The 16227-nt window shown below is 34.6% G+C and overlaps 1 pseudogene; it reads left to right on the forward strand.

Annotated features, from left to right (window-relative positions):
- Positions 1 to 15408: 15408 nt before the first annotated feature.
- On the forward strand, positions 15409 to 15820 carry LOC109266247 (protein FAM136A-like; annotated as a pseudogene).
- Positions 15821 to 16227: the final 407 nt, after the last annotated feature.

The raw sequence follows: 16227 nt of genomic DNA on the forward strand, positions 1-16227 counted from the left end.
TATGAATTTTGACAAAAGCATAGTGTGATGTATCTATTGTTACATTATTATGTAGAATAGTTTCATAACCCAGAAACAAAAACAAAAACAAACAAACAAATAAAACTATGCTTTGCCTAGTCATTCCTCCTCCTGAACCACTGGAACTCACTAATATTCTCATTGTGCCTATAGTTCTGCCTTTTCTGGATTGTATATAATTGAAATAATAAAATACCTAGCTCCATTAGACTGCTATCTTAAATTTAGTAGTATACATTTAAGATTCGTCCATATCTTTTCATGGCTTGATAGATCATATCTTTCCATCACTGAATAACAATCCATTGTACATATACCATATACCTTTTTTTTTTAATTCATACAGGGGTATCTTAGTTGCTTCCAATTTGGGCAGTTATGAATCAAGTCGCTCTAAATATTGATGTGCATATTTTTGTGTATACATGTTTTTAAATCAGTTGAGTAAACACCTAGGATTATGATGCCTCCTAGGATTGTATAATAAGACTATTTTTAGCTTTGTAAGAAACTTCTAGTTGTCAAAAGTGGCTGTACCCTTTGTATTCCCCTCAGCAATTAATAAGAATTCTTGTAGATATGTATCCCCACCAATAATTGGTATCACTAGCTTTTTAGAGTTTCAGGCATTCTAATAGGTATGCTGTGGTATTTCATTGTGATTTCTATTTTTTTAATGTGTTACTAGTGTTACATTGTGAGAATTCTCTATATATACTGGATATGTTTTTCAGAAATATGATCTACAATTTTTTTCTCCAAGTCTACACCACTTTTTTAAAAGTTCTTAGCTCTGTCTTTACCAAAGAAAATTTGTTTATTTCCTATTTATCATATAGTTGTTTTCTCTTAATGGTTATTTTTTGGTGTTGTATATAAAACCAAACTATTTGCCCAATTCAAAATTAGGCAGAGTTTATACTATGTTTTCTTCCAGAATCAGTGTAGTTTTAGATTTTTAGATTTTATAACAGATTGATTGTCTATTTTAAGTACATTCCATGACATGTGATATAAAGATCAAGATTCAGTGATTCCTCCAATGAATACCTGTTCCACTCTCTTTTATCCAGTGAGTTGCTTAGCACATTTATCAAAAATCAGTTAACTATATTGTGTTGATCTATTTTCTATTATGTAATAGATATGTAATCAAAACAAAATAAACACCTTTATATTATTTCACTAATACCACACTGTTTAGATTATTATAACAATTATAACAAGTCTGAAAAGTTGGAAGTATGAACCCTCAAAATTTGTTCTTTTCCAAAAGTTTTAGGGAGTCTTATCCCTCGCATTACATATAAATTTTATGTTAACCTGTCAATATATGCCAAGAATATCTGCTGAGGTATTTTTGAGATTGCTATGAATGAATCACTTTAAGTAGAAGTGACATCTTAAGAATATTGAGTCTTCTAGTACATAAACATAATTTGTCTCTCCATTTATTTAGGAATTCTAAATTTCTTTCAAAGGAATTTTAGTTTTCAGCATACAGATTCTGTACATGTTTTATTAGAATTATATCTAAGTAGTTCCTTTTGGTGCTGTAGTAATCTTTGGTATCTTTGTTTTAAAAATTCAGTTCATTGCAGCTATACAAAAATACAATTACTTTATGTTGACATTACATCATGGGATATTGTTAAACTTGGCTTTCCAAATTTAGGAGTTCTTTTGAAGGTTCTTTGATACTTTCTACAGAGGCAATTATGTTGCAAGTTAATAGAGATAGTTTTTGTATCTTCCTTTCCGATCTGAATATAATTTCTTTTTTAAATTTTTTTTTTAATGTTTATTCATTTTAGAGAGGCGGGGGAAGGGACAGAGACAAAGGGAGACACAGAAACCAAAGCAGGCTCCAGGCTCTGAGCTATCAGCACAGAGCCCAATGAGAGGCCCGAACTCACAAACTGCGAGATCATGACCTGAGCCAAAGTGGGACACTTAACTGACTGAGCCACCCAGGTGCCCCTGAATATAATTTATTTATTTTTCTTGCCTTACTGCAATGCCTAGAACTTGTGGTACGATGTTAAATAGGAATGGTGTTAGAAGACATCTTATATTCATGTAACCAACTTTAGGAGAAAGAAATCCATATTTTCTCATTATGTATGAGGTTAGCTTTTATAGATATCCTTTATTTACTAAGGGAATTTCTACCCTTAGTTTGTTCAGTTTTATTATGAACAAATGGTGAGTTATACAAAACGTTTATTCTACATTTGCTTTAGTAAGTTAATATGGTAATTTTCATTAATTTTTTATTGAAGTATATAATTAACATACAGTATTATATTAGTTTTAGGTGTACAATACAATGATTCAATAATATTATATGTTACTCATTGCTCATCAAGATAAGTGTACACTTAATCTCTTTTATATTGCCCCTCACTTCACCTCCCTTTTTTCTGGCGACCAGCAATTTGTTCTGTATTTAAATGTCTCTTTTTTTTGTTTGTTTCATTTTTTCTTTCTTTTTCTTATTTCATAGATTCCACAAGTGAGTGAAATCAAATGGTATTTGTTTTTCTCTGACATTTTTTATTTAACACTATGCCTTCCAGGTCTGTCCATGTTGTCACAAATGGCAAGATCTCATTATTTTTAATGACTAAGTCATATTCTATTGTACGTATATGCCACACTTTTTTTATCCACTTATCTGCTGGTGGATACTTGGATTGCTTCCATATCTTGGCTATAGATCATTCTGCAATAAACATAAGTGTTCATATATCTTTTTATTTTTATTTTTTTTTTAATTTTTTTATGCTTATTTCTGAGACAGAGACAAAGCATGAGTGGGGGAGGGCCAGAGAGAGAGGGAGACACAGAATCTGAAGCAGGCTCCAGGCTCTGAGCTGTCAGCACAGAGCCCAACGTGGGGCTTGAACTCACAAACCATGAGATCATGACCTGAGCTGAAGTCGGTCGCTCAACCGACTGAGACACCCAGGCGCCCCATTGTTCATATATCTTTTTAAATTAACATTTTCATTTTCTTTGTGTAAATACCCAGTAGTGGAATTACTGGGTCATATAGTAATCCTAGTTTTTAATTTTTTCAGCAAACTCCATACTGCACCAATGTGTATTCCCACCAACAGTGCACAGGAGTTCCTTTTTCTCCACCTTCTTGCCAACGCTTGTTAATTCTTGTCTTTTTTGTTTTAGCTATTCTGACAGGTGTGAGGTAATATCTCATTATGGTTTTTATTTGTACTTGTCTGATAATAAATAGTGTTGTTGAACATCTTCTCATGAGCCTGTTGGACATCTGTATGTCTTCTTTGGGAAAAAAAAAATGTCTATTATTTAATTGGATTATATGTGGGATGTTTTGGTGTTCAGTTATATATTCTTTATATTTTTTGGATATGAACCTTTTATTAGATATATCATTGAAAATATCTTGTCTCATTCAATACATTGCCTTTTTGTTTTGTTGTTGGTTTCCTTTGCTGTGCAAAAGCTTTTTATTTTGGTGCAAGTTTTTTGGTTGTGATAGCTTGATTTTGTTTCCTTTGCCTAAAGAGCCATATCTAGAAAAGTACTTTTATGGCTAATGTCAAAGAAATTACAGCCTATGTTTTCTTCTGGGAATTTTATGGTTTCAGGAATTATATTAGGTCTTTAGTTCATTTTGAGTTTATTTTTGTATATAGTGTTAGAAAGTGATCCAGTTTCATTCTTTTGCGTGTAGCTGCCCAGTTTTCTCAGAACCATTTGTTTGTTCTGTTTTCCCCATTGCATGTTCTTGACTCCTTTGTTGTAGATTAATTGACTATATAAGTGCGGGTTTATTCCTTGGCTCTATTCTGTTCCACTGATATAGGTGTCATTTTTGTGCCACTACCATTCTGTTTTGATTACTACAGCTTTGTAGTATATCTTAAATTTTGGGATTGTCATCTCTCCAGCTTCATTCTTCTTTCTCAAGATTGCTTTGGCTATTCAGGCAACTTGTGATTCCATACACATTTAAGATTATTTATTCTAGTTCTGTGAAAAATGTTGGTATTTGATAGAGATTACGTTAAATCTGTAGTTTGCTTCCAATCCATGAGCATGAAATCTTTCCATTTGTTTATGTCATCTTCAATTTCTTTCATCAATGTTTTATATTTACTGGAATACATGTCTTTCACCTCCTTGGTTATGTTTATTCCTGAGTATCTCATTCTTTTCATGTAATTGTAAATTGGGATTGTTTTCTTAATTTCTCTTTCTGCTGCTTCATTATTAGTGTATAGAAATACAACAGACTTCTGTACGTTGATTTTGTATCCTGCAACTTTACTAAATTTGTTTATCAGTTCTAGCAGTTCTCGGGTAGAGTCTCTTGGCTTTTCTATATATAGAATTATGTCATCTTCAATAGTAAAAGTTTTATTACTTCCTTACAGATTTGGATGCCTTTTATTTATTTTTCTTGTCTGATTGTGGTAGCATCATATAGATATGAATCTTGCCTTTTTATCCATTCAGTCACACTATATCTTTTGATTGGAGCATTTAGTCCTATGACATTTAAAGTAGGGGTGCCTGGGTGGTTCAGTCGGTTAAGCGTCCAACTTTGGCCCAGGTCATGATTTCGCGGTGCATGGGTTCGAGCTCCGTGTCGGGCTCTGCGCTAGAAGCTCAGATCCTGGAGCCTGCTTTGGATTCTGTGTCTCCCTTTCTCTCTGCCTCTCCCCCCAGCTTGTACATGCTCTCTATCTCTTAAAAATGAATTAACATTAAAAAAATATGTTTAAAGTAGTTATTGATATGCATGTATTTACTATCATTTTGTTACTTGTTTTATTGTTGCTTTTGTAGTTTTCTGTTCTTTTCTTCTTTCTTTGTTCCCTTTGGTTAGATGGCTTTCTTTAGTGTTAATGCCTGGATTCCTTTCTCTTTATTTGCTGTATATCTATTAAATAGGCTTTTTGATTTGTGATTACCAGTAAGTTCATATATAACATGCACATAACAGTCTATATTAAGTTGATGGTCACTTAAGTTTGAACTCATTCTAAAAGCATTAAATTTTTATCTCCACCACGTTTTGTGCATATGATGACATACTTTATATCCTTTAATTTTGTGAATCCCTCAGCTGATTTTTATATTAATAACTGACTTCACTGGTTTTGTGCTTTAACCTCTACACTGGTTTTATAAACAATTAATCTACTACTTTTATTATATGTTTGCATTTACCTTTGAATAGTTTTTTTTTTTCTTTCATTATTTCCTTACTCCTGATTATGGTTTGTTTTTTGTTTCTTTGTTTTCTACTCAAAAAATTCTCTTTAACTTTCTTATAAGGCTGGTTTAGTTGTGAACTACCTTACTTTTGTTTGTCTCAGAAACTCTTTATCTCTCCTTCTAATCTGAATGATAACCTTGCTGGGTTTAGTATTCTGGTTACAAATGTGTTTCCTTTTCAGTGTTTCAAATATATCCTGCCACTTCCTGTTGGTCTGCAAAGTTTCTGCTGAATAATCAAATGGTAACCTTATGGGGTTTCCCTTGTATGTAAATCTTTTCTTTTTTCTTGCTATTTTAAAACTTATATCTTTTATCACTATTTTTAGCCATTTTAATTATTATATGTCTTGGTATGGATCTCCTTGAGTTGATTTCATTGGGTCCCTCTGTGGGGAGATCTGGATTTATGTTTCTTTCCCCAGATTCAGAAAGTTTTCAGCTATTATTTCTTCAAATAAGTCTTCTGCTTTCTTTTCTCTCTTCTCTAAGATCCCTATAATGTGAATATTATTATGCTTGATGTCACCTAGTTCCCTTGACATATTCTGTTTTTATTATTCTTTTTTCTTTCTTCTGTTCAGCTTGATTGCTTTCCATGACTCTGTCTTCCAAGTTGCTTATCTGTTCTTCTGCCTCCTCTAATCTGCTATTGATTTCTTCTAGTGTATTTATTGTTCTTATTATTTCAGTTATTGAGTTCTTCATCTTTGACTTTTTTTGTATATTTTCAGTCTTTTTGTTGATGGTCTCATTGAGATACTCCATTCTTTTCTCAAGTCCAATAAGTACCTTTATAACTGTTACTTTGAATTCTTTACTAAGCATAGTGCTTATCTCCATTTCATTTCACTCTTTTGATTTTTTTTTCTTTTTCTTTAATTTGGTACATATTTCTCTGATGCCTCATTTTGTCCAACTCTCTGTTTGTTTCTATGTATTTGGAAAGCCAGCCACATCTTCTGTGTCTTGAAAGTAGTCACCTTTAGAAAGAAGAGTTTCTATGGTATCCTGTAGCAGAAGGCTCCCTGTGCAAAAGCAGGAGCTTCAAGATGTCTACTGTGTGGCTTGTGTGTACCCCACTGTTGTGTCTAGGCCACATGTTTGCCCTCAGTCTGGTAGACTGCAATTGCCCTTTGCCTGTTGTAGGTGCATAGGCAGGTTTTGGCCCCTGTGCTGTTAAGCAGTCAGTCTGGGCTTGCTACAGGCTTGTAGTTGGGTGTATCAGTAGTCAGACTAGATGCCTGCCCTCAGCCTATCTGCTGGGGCTGCAGTCACACCTAATGCAGAGGCTCTCTCTGCATTGTTCCTTGAGAGAGTTTTGTTGGGGAGCAGGGCCTGCAGGCAGACCAGATGCCTGCCCCAGTCCCTCTTTTGGTGCCACAGTCAAACTGATTAGCAGGGCTCTGTATCTGTGCTGCTGGGTATAAGGATTCAGCTTCTGGGATTTCAGGTGCACTGGTACATGTGGTTATCTTTTCCTTCCTAGGGCAGGAGTCACTTTGGAGTGGCACCATTTCCTGTTGGAACTTTTTGCAGCATGTGATGTGGCAGGAGCTGCATTGGAAGGACTTCTCTGTAGTGGGGTGTGTTGGATGGATCCACAGGAGAATATGGAAGACAGGGCTAGCAGTGCTAGCAAAATAGGGGGAGAGTGGCCCACTGGTTCCTGTAAGTGTCCTGTTATGTAGGCTGCTGAGAACGGGGAGACAAATGATGCCTTCAAGCTCTTTTGTTCCTGGAGAAATTTCCTAAAGATTGCTGCTCCTTCCATGCATGTTCCAAGACTAGTAAATAGATCTCTCTGTATACCCCAGTGTTTTTCAAACTGTTGCTTCTATGCTGTAGCTCAGCTGGGTTAACTGTTATGATGGCTCTTTAAAGACAGGCTCAGTTTTCTAGTGCCCTCTGGCTTTCCCAGAGCCAAGCCCCAGGGTTTGTAAGAACATACAAAGCTAAGCCTTACTGGCCTTCAAAGCCAAATCTCATGGGGATTCATTTTCCTAATGCAAGTCCCCCATGCCTGAGAGGTGTGGTGTGGGGTCTGATTCTCTTGCTTCTTCATGTTAGAGGTGTCCCTCCTGTTTGTCATTAGTCTCACCAGAGACTGTTGGTTCCCAACTGCGTCTCCACCCATCCTATGTTTTTCAATATGGCTTCCTTTCCAGAATTAACTGTGGAAAATCTGTTCTCCTAGTTCCCAGATAGCTCTCAGAGTTAGTTGCATAGTTGCATTGAGGTGACTGTAATCTTGGTCTGTCTGCAGGAGGAGGTGAGCTCAGGCCTTTCTATTCCATCATCTTTCCAGACGTCTCCTCACTGCTTAATTTTTGAAGTTTGAAGGAACCTTGACTTGCTAGAATAAACGGTACTTGATTGTATTTTTTTATCTTTTTTATATGTTACTCGATTTGATTTGATATTTTGTTTAGCATTTTTGTATTTATGATTATGAGGCAAAGTGTATAAGCACTTCTTAAGTTTTCCCTGGTTTTGGAATTAGAGTAATTCTGGTTTAATAAATCATTTAATTGTATTCATTTTATAGAAGGATTGTATAAATTGATATGATTTCTTCATTAAACATTTGTTAGAATTCACTAAATATCTAGGCATGGACTGTGTTTTGGTTTTTGTTATTTTTGGAAAGTTTTCAGTGTGTACTTAATTACTTTAATAGATATAGTACTATATCTAGTGTTAGCAGGTTACATATTTCAAGAAATTTGCGTACTTATTTACTTTTTGAATTTATGGATATAGAGTGGTTGGTAATGTTAATTGATTAGCCTTTATTATCTGTGATATCTGTGGCAATATTCCCTTTTTGTTTATGATAATAGTAATTTATGTCTTCCTTCTTTTTTTATTCTTCTTTGTCACTTTGGCTAGAGTTTTCTCAGTTTTATTGGTATTTCAAAGAGCCAGCTTCTGGTTTCATTTTTTTCCTATTGTTTTCTATTTTCAATGTAATTCATTTATCATATTTCTATTTTTTGGGCCTTTCTCATTCTCTAGACTAAGCCTTGCGTACTACAACTTTTCCTTTAAACCTTGCTTTAGCTGAATTTTATTTCTTGTTTATTCAGTTTTATTCAATGCAAAACATTATTAATTTACTCTGAGAGTATCACTTTGGGCCATGAGTTATTCAAGATTTTATTGTCTCATTTTCAAATACAGAGATTATTAAACTTATCTTTCTATTATTGATTTCTAGTTTAATTCAATCATGGCCTGAGAAATACTGCATATAATTTCTCTCCTTTTAATGGTATACAGAAGTTTGTCTTATGTAGTATAAAAAAAGTCTTGGTGAAGGTTTAATATACATTGTTAGGGGAATGTTTGAGATCATTAGGTCAAATTAATTGATAGTGTTCCTCAGGTTTTCTATATCTGTACAAATGTTATTTCTCCCAGTTGTATCAACTTATGAAAAAGAAGTGTGTTAAATTCTCCTAGTGTTGTTTCTATTCTGTAGTTTTACTTATTTTTGACTTAATGGATTTTGAGTCTTACTAATCAAGTAATCATGTAAACATGTAGGGTTGTTGTATATTGTTGGAAAATTGACCTTTTTATACCTATACAATTCTCTTTTCTTCTTGATAATATTCTATGTTTTGAAATGTGTCTTATGGGTGTTGTTTACACGCTAAAGTTTTTCTTTCTTTTACTAACTTTTTAATATCTTTATATTTAAAACGGTAATTAAAAAAAATTTTTTTTTAATGTTTATTTTTGAGAGAGAGAGACAGACCGTGAGCGGGGAAGAGTCAGAGAGAGAGGGAGACACAGAATCTGAAGCAGGCTCCAGGCTCTGATCTGTCAGCACAGAGCCCAACAAGGGGCTTGAACTCACAAATTGCGAGATCATGACCTGAGCCGAAGTCAGACGCTTAATTGACTGAGCCACCCAGGTACCCCTAAAATGGGCTGTTCCTATTTTAATCAATCTGACAATTTCTGTCTTTCAATTAATGTGTTTAGGCCATGCACCTTAAAACTGATACTGATATGGTTGTATTCTGTTTTCTGTTTGTTCCATCTCCTCTTTGTTTATATCTTTTTTATTTGCCCCCTTTCAATTTAATTCAGCATTTTCCTTTCCATTTAATATTCTCTATTGGCATGTTATATTTATATATTTTAAAATTTCTTTTTAGTGGTTGCCTCAGGGTTTACTATATATTTCTTTAATTAATTACTTACAGTTTACCTTTGAATTACATTATACCACTTCATATATAGTGCAAGCACATTATAGTAGCACATTCTCTATTTCTCCTCCTTCCACCCTTGAGCTAGTGTTGCCATGTATTTCACTTAGCCTATGATATGAACACAGTATCAGATGTTTTAAAATTTGGCTTTGATTAGCTACTGATCTGTTAGCATACTGAAGGTTAAAAATTATTTTATCTTAATATCATTATGTGAATCCAAGGTTCTGTTATATTCTTTCTGCCTTTAGTAGTTCTTGCAGTGTAAATCTTTTGCTAAAAATCTGTCAGATTTTGTCTGAAGAAGTGAATATTACTCACTTTTATATTGAGAGATATATTTTTATGGGTATAGAATTCTGGTGTATATATATTTATCAATTTTAAGATGTATCCAATGTTTTCGCCTTAAGCTTTCTGGAAAGAATTCTGCTCTTTGTTTTTTTTTTTTTTTTGTTTTGTTTTGTTTCTTTCTTTCTTTTGCTTGCTTGGTGTTGTCAGAGCTTATTAGGTAAATTTTGGTGCCTGTTGCCTGCTATTAATTTTGCAGAAGTGTCAGCCATTACTTTACTTCTTCAAATAATGCTTCTGTTCTATTTTCTTTCTCTCCTCCTTCTGGGACTTCAGTTACACGTTTGTTAGTTTAAGTCCCATAGCTTTCAGGGGATCCATTTAGATTACTTAGAATTGTTTTCCTGTTTGTTTTTGAGTTTAAGTATTAACTTCAAGTGGAGAGATTCTTTCCTTGGCTTAACTGAGTCTACTGATGAACCTGCCAAAGGCATTCTTCATTATTGTTTTCGCATTTTTATTCCTGCCATTTCTATTTGGTTCTTTCTTATCATTTTAATCCCCCTGTTGAAGTTACTCATCTTGTCTCAGGTATTCTTTATCATTTTTGATAGAGCCATCAACATTTTAAAAATAATTTGTAATTCCGTTTCAGAAGAAAATGCTAATGTATACATCATATCTGAGTCTGGTCCTTTTGACTGTTGTATGTGTTGTCAGTGTAGTGCTTTTTCTCTGCCTTTTCTTATGTATTTCAATTTATTGTTCAGTAGTGAAGATGGAAATAAATAAGTTTATGGTCAAAATGATCACAGCTCCCATGCTAAAAATCTTTATTTGGGGGTTTGAGTTAATCTTGTTAGGAGTTGACCTGAGCTTGAAGTTTCTTGTTCTGGTTTTCTTGTTGTTCATTTCAGTGGTCATTGGAATCTTCCATAACTGCTTTATGTTGAGGGTGGGAGCTGATTTGATGGAGAGTTTTTCTCAGTGTCTGTTACTCACTCACTCTTAGGCTTTTCCTTTGCAGTGTGCTTCCCTCTTCTTACTAGATACTTGCTAGCCTTATGGTGATGGGTGTGGGTCAAGGAGTAACATCATTATCAATTTTTTGGGTGAAGACTCAGTATTAGGCAGACTGTGCTCTTGGGTCTCATGGATGTGACCTTCTCAGTATTCCTTCCATTCTCCTAGCTGTAGTTTTGGCCTAAAATTATTTCTCCTCTTCCTTAAGAATAAAGGTTTATCTGTGTTTCATTCTTCTAGCTGCAATGGATTTCCATCATGGGTTGCCCTGAAGGCAATAGTTCTTGTTGTTATACCTACTGTAGATTAATGCTTTAATTTGTAGCATATTAGAGTATAAGAATTACTGATGAAGTCTCACGTCCACTATACTTGCTTTCCTAGCCCATGCCAGCACCATGATGGTGTCATTTGGATGATTACCTGGTGAATTAAAAATAAGGCTTGAAAATTCATATGAACTCTCTTGCATATAAACATGCCTCTTACCACACACTATTACCAGCCCACACTCTACCTATTTGTTGTTTTGTTGTTAACTGAATTTTTATTACTTTTGTTTAGCTATATATTCCTCAGGTTCACCTTCCCTTGTAGAAATCTCTCTCTCTTTAGATAATGGGCTGGTTGGTTGCCCTGTGACCTCAACCATTTTGATGAGTTAAAAAAAAAAGTGTACACACATTTTAGCCAGCTCTAAGTTTTAGAGCAATACTATTTTCTGAGTTTTTAAAAATAATAAATTGAGCAAAAATTGGTCATCACTGAATGGTACAGAGTAGATATCAGTGTATATCTGTAGCTGTGGTTGGCTCTAAGTTTTAGGAGAAAGGCTTCTTATATCATAATTGTAAGCATGTGTCAAGGAAAGACAAGAATGGATGGAACTAATTCTACATTATCCTTCTCACCAAAGTTATTGATAATTTATATATTGTTGCTCGGCAAGTTCGATCTCATCTAGAAAAGGCCTCTTTCCAGTGGGTAGGATCTAGAATTTTGGTGTGATGGCAGAAACTATTTGAGAAGCATAATTATACTGCTTAAGACATTAACAAAAATGTGTTTTATGAGATATTTTTTTAGGTGGAAGTAAGTCTTTTGCCAGGCCAGGAAACAACAGAGCACAGATCTTAGATGAAGGGAGTTATGGGTAATGGCAGTAGCAAGAGCTGAAAATCAAAATACCAGATTGTCTGAGTTTTACTGCATAAATTTAATGGGGCCCTGGCCTACAAAACCAGAATTAAGGGATACATCTGGTTATAAAAACTAGGAAAACATAGGAAGGATTAAGAGAAAATCATACTCTTATTTTGGTACATTGGTACCCCTTACTACATGGGTTTAGAACAACAGTCAAAGTTCAGATCTTTGTTTCTGGTGATTTTATATATATATATATATATATATATATATATATATATATATATATACACACACACACACATATACATATATACATATATGTATACACACATATAAATACATATATACATATGTGTATATACATTTATACATATAAATACATACATTTTTTTTTTTCAGTTCCGGGGGAAGCACCCTATTTTAATATCCCTACCACAAAAGAGTTTAGATTTTAAAAGAATATTAAAACCTCAGTGTGTAGGGGTTTTTGAAATGAGAGTTCATTTGCTTCCTTTTGGAGGCTGTTATTTATAATTCAATACAGTTCCTTTACAGTTGTCTTTCTGGATTATTCCACAAAGCTATTGTGAAGACACAGTACCATCCCTTGTCTTCTACTCATGAGTATAGAATTTCACTGAAATTTTCTGAACTTATCTCCAAGTAGTTTCATCAGATAAGTTTCCAGTCTATTCTTTATTTACAGTTTCTTGTCCCATATTCTCTCTTCTGAATGTTTTGTCTTTTTTTTGGAAACAAATATAATGCTGGAGAAAATATAATTGAATGGCAAGTTACTATTTCATGACTCTCATGCTTCCTTAAAAAGGGGTAGGAGTGGAAAGGAGGGAGATCAAGATGGGCACATGGTACAGGTTACATTTCAAGTTTGCTTCCCAAAGTTAACTTTGCATATGATGACCCACTCTCACTACACAAATGTCTGGACCAGGGGAGCCTGGGTGGTTCAGTCAGTTGAGCATCCAACTCTTGATTTCGGCTCAGGTTATTATCTCACCATTCGTGAGTTCAAGCCCCACATCAGGCTCTATGCTGACAGTGCAGAGTCTGCTTGGGATTCTCTCCCTATCTCTCTCTTTCTCTCTCTCTTCCTCCTCCACTTGTGCTCTCTCTCTCAAAATAAATAAACAAACTTAACAAACAATGTCTGGACCAAACTGGGTAACCAAGATCATTATGGATTCTATAAAGAAAAATAAAATACAACAAATAACGTGAACATGTGAAACATTTTAAATGTGATGTCTTAGTTCAATTTAAAATTATTGATTTTTGCTTCAAATACAGTTAAACATATACACAATATGTAAAATATATATAGCATATGACATGTCAAATATGCATTTTAAGGTAATTTTTGCCAGAAGTTAAATGTGTAGAGTTTATTTTGGCTCAAAATTAAAAAGGTTTTTCTTTAGTCGGGCATACCTGTGTACTACAACTGCTAGGTAATAAGGAAATTGAATGAATGCCCTGATAACTCTGTAAATTATTTTAAGGTTCATGAGAGCATGAAATTTAGTCATGACCTGTTCTTCTTTTCCCTTACATTACAAAAATGAAAGCTCAACAAGAATGTGTGGCTCCCTTTTATAAATTTGAAATCTACTTGTGTTTCAGAGAGACTGCTAGCTATTTTCAGGTGGGGAGAATGATTGTCTGAAATCTATTTAAATGTATTTGTGATTCCAAGAACATAAATTTAATTATACATAACATATAGGCCAAACACACACACACACACACACACACACACACACACACACACAGGATCCACTGCTTCTTTTTAAACCTACTGTCTCTAAATAAACATTGTTTTCTACTTTGCTTCAGATATTTACGACTACCTTTAAAATAAAATGTTAGCATTTCTCTTGCATCCAGGTTTCTTTCACAATTTGTGAATTACTTTTAAATGTAAAATATTTGCTGATAAAGAAATAATTTAATAGCATGAGACAGTTTAACAGAATGGCCCTTATGGTCATGATACATCTAAATAGGCATTCCATCATCACACTTCACTGTCTCAGATTTATAAAGTTAGTTATTTCTCATCATCAGTAAAATATGTGGATGACACTACCTCTGTTTCAGAGTTGCCGTGAGGATTAAATGAATTTCTGTTATTTCCAAAACCTTTATTATTCTGATCACCATATTGTAAAAACACACTGCTTAGAATTGAGTATAATACTTGAGTCATGGGTGATTAACAAAAATCATTAATACACACTGTTTTTGCAATAAGATCTTGTATTAATGGGTCTTAGAATATGCTAGACATTTTAACAGGTGTCTAACATTGTTGGCTTGTTCAGCTTAGAGTAAATTAAACTTCAAACCTGAGTGAAATGCAGGTTTCAGATGATAGAGCCATATATATTCTTTACTTCCCAACAACAGGTTATTTGCTAGAATTGCAGTTATACAAATTGCTATAGGGAACAATTTTGTTCTCCAAATTTAATCAGGTAAAGCCGTAAACATATCAAAGTGCAGAAACTGCTGTCATTTTAATATGATTTGTTTACTACAATTTTTCATGTACATGTAAGCATAATTGGGAAATATGTCTATATTCCCTATGAACAGCAATCTGTTATCAAAATATAAGGATATACAGAGATTGTTTTTAATGCAATAGATAGTACACAAAGTTTTCTACAATTACTGGAGGTGGGGCTTATCTATAAAAAATTCGCTAAAATTTTTCAAACAAAATTGAGAATTTCTTAGTATAAGACTAGGGAAGAAAAAAAACCCAGAAACGATAGTCGAAGTAAAAAAAATAGACTTGCAATTCCAATTTTTAAAATTTTTTACACTGTTAAAAGACAGGAAAAACAATAGGGAAATGTGATAGGGAAACATTACTGCATTCATAATTGCAATTGTAGAGAGAATTCCACTAGAAGAGCCTACACATTTGTCTTATTTACCATTGTATAAATAATGTATAGTAGATTAGCATATAATAGATACTAAGAATATTTAGAGAGAATATAAATAAACTAAAAAGTGAATAATGAATGGATGAATGGTGAATGGAAAGTTCCACCTATTTTGTGAAAACTTATCTTTTATAAAATTTTCTAATGTTTACTTATTTTGAGAAAGAGAGAGAGAGCGAGAGAAGGGGGAGGACAGAGAGAGGAAAAAGAAAGAATCCCAAGCAGACTCTACGCTTGAACACACAAACCACGAGGTCATGACCTGAGCCAAAATCGAGTCAGAGGCTTAACCAACTGAGCCACCCAGCCACCCCAAAAATAAATTTTTAAAATTGAGATATAACTTACATATATTGAAATCTGAAGATCTTATGTGTATATTTAAATGAGGTCTGACGATCGTAAAATCTATATACTCATCATTTAAGACAAAGTATAGGATATTTTTGGTGCAGTACAGGGTTGCCATGACAGAGCTGCAGCAGCTCTGGGGGCAGGAGGAGGTATGCTCTGTGGTGAAGAGTCTGGGGAGAGACAAAGTCCAGAAGATACAAGGCCTCATGTTCCAGGGCAGCACCAGCTGTTGTGAGGACAGTAGGGCTTCCACTGCAGCTGATGCCCCAGTACATTGAGCATTGCCATGCGGCTCTGGTGACCAGTACATTGGATAAGTTCCAGGACCACCTGGCCCCGTGTACCATGCATTGCAATGACGAAGCCAAAGATTCAATAGATTCAGGAAGTAAAGAGCGTCAGGTGAAATGGAAGCTGGAGAGTTGAGTGACTAAGTGTGTGGATGACCACATGTACCTCATCCCTACCATGACCAAGAAGATGAAGGCGTCTCGCCTGTCTATTGGGAAATAGAAGTCTTTGCAATTGGCCATCAGAGCTGACAGCAGGGATCTATTTAAAATGTGAAATAGGAGTTTTGGACTTTGAAGTGAAGTTTGATGCAGCAAGTTTGAGGCATGTGCCACTTGCCTCTGAACCCTGATTCCTTTGTTTCAACCTTAGAAAGCGAAACTGAAAAAACTTCTGCTAAAATTTGGGTCAGACATAGCACAGGAGAGGTTTTGATGGCCTCAGTTTCACATGCTTGTCTTGGCACTAGGGATCTCCCTTGCACCAAGCCTGAGCCCTCCAAGGTACCAGATTAGTATATGGGCACCCACAAGCTGGCAGGTTCCTCTAAACTGCCTATAATCTGGTGGAGTGTGAGTAGAGGTGTTTCCATTTGTTGCCAACCTTCTGTTTATCAGAAGGACCTCTAA

The sequence above is a fragment of the Panthera pardus genome, unplaced genomic scaffold, assembly GCF_024362965.1.
Source record: "Panthera pardus isolate Hobbes unplaced genomic scaffold, ASM2436296v1 HiC_scaffold_16, whole genome shotgun sequence".
Taxonomy (NCBI): domain Eukaryota; kingdom Metazoa; phylum Chordata; class Mammalia; order Carnivora; family Felidae; genus Panthera; species Panthera pardus.